Below are 1,935 nucleotides of genomic sequence, written 5' to 3'. Positions count from 1 at the left end.
TTTCTGGCCATTAAGAAGACTGATGGAGCAGCGGTCTTGGGTAAAAAGTATGTGAGAGAGATAGTCAGATTGCATAGGGTGCCAGCGAGCATTGTGTCTGACAGGGATTCTAAGTTCACTTTGGTGTTCTGGAAGGCATTTCAGGCAGAGCTGGGCACTAAGGTGCATATGAGTACAACTTATCATCCCCAGACAGATGGACTGTCTGAGAGGACGATCCAGACGATGGAGGATTTGCTGAGGATGTGTGTGTTGGATTGGGGTGGCCATTTGGCAGATCACATGAACCTGGTAGAGTTTGCTTACACAAACAGTTATCAGGCGAGTATTAAGATGGCTCCTTATGAGGCTTTGTATGGAAGACCATGTCGTACACCATTATGCTGGACTCAGGTGGGGGAGAGGAGCATGTTTGGTGCTAGTTTTGTTCAGGAGACCTCAAAAAAGATTCGGGTTCTCAAGATGAACATGAAGGAGGCTCAGGATAGGCAGAGGAGTTATGATGATAGGAGGAGGAGAGATGAAACAAGATATTTTGTGGTGGTGAAAGATGAATGTGTATGCAATGATGAGATATGGAATGGATGGGTGTTTCAATTCCCCTTATGCAGTTGCAGTATAAGAGGTGTCAATCCTAAATGAGTGTTTGTGAACAATTAAGATGTGCATATGAATCTAATTCAAGCCAAGTGTAAAGATTGTTTGTCACTAACAATCCTAAAATGAAAATGTAAAGTGCAGAAAGTAAACTACAAGAACTAAGAACTAAATGCAAATAAAACAGGATGAAAATAACAGTAATGATGCAAGAACAGAAATAGAAACTACTACTAATGAACTAATGTAAGACAATTAATGAACTGAAAGCTAAATGTATGCAATAGGAATGAAACAGGAATGAAACAGGACAATCACAATTCATAAACACAAAATTCTGGGGATGAACTCGAGCAGCACTCGACAGAGTGTAGGTCGAGTGGGTGGTCGAGCTAGACTAGACGCAGAAACAGAGCAATGCAATAAAAACAGAGTAATGCTAAACCAAATCAAACAACAAGCAAGCAACATGATTAAGACTTTAAAATCAATAAACAAAGAAGGTCCTGAGGATGGATCATGGGATGAACTGATCATTGTGGCTATCTAACTTGGTCAACAAATCTCAAGCAAGCTATGAGCTAATCTCTAGACATATGAATCTAAGANAAAGATCCTAAGCAAACGACTCACAACAATACATGATTAAACAAGTCAAAAACCCAGAAATTATTGAAACTTGCATTATTAGAAAGATAAAACAGAGATCTTTAATATTGATGATAGGATCAAACTCAAATTCTCAATATTAAGAAAGTTATGAAACTAACAATATTGAAGAATTTAGTCTTTTTCAAGTACAAAATCTAGGAAAAACAAAAGTGCAAAAAGGAATAAATCCCAAAAGGGTAAAAACTAGGTTTAGAGAATATCTAAAAAGCTGGACTCCTTTGGTGGCTGCAGGTACAAGGCTTTATATAGGAAGAGAAGTGGAAGCCCTAAAAATGGAAAAAGTCAAAGTAGTCAACGGCTCGGTCAACTCGACCGGTGCTCGGTCGAGTGGCAGGTCGAGCTGGCTTCTCTCGTGCACTCTCCACTCAGTCAAGTCCATCTCCCCACTCGGTCGAGTGCTTGGTCGAGCTGGACTCCGGACCTTGGTTCTTCAGCCTTAACTCCCTTGCTTTCCCTTCATGATTGCTTCACTTCTCCTAAGCATTGCTTCCATACTCCTTAAGCTCCAAAATCACCTGTTTAAGCATGTAAAGATGCAAATGCAATGCAACTAAACTCTAATGCATGACTAGTCCTAAAGCTACACAATAATGGTGAAAATGGCTAACAAAAAATGCAAAAGATGTGAATAAACTAAGGGAAAACATGGTAAAATATATGAACATC

The sequence above is a fragment of the Camelina sativa genome, chromosome 15, assembly GCF_000633955.1.
Source record: "Camelina sativa cultivar DH55 chromosome 15, Cs, whole genome shotgun sequence".
NCBI classification, from domain to species: domain Eukaryota; kingdom Viridiplantae; phylum Streptophyta; class Magnoliopsida; order Brassicales; family Brassicaceae; genus Camelina; species Camelina sativa.
Note: the sequence above shows the minus strand (reverse complement) of the source record.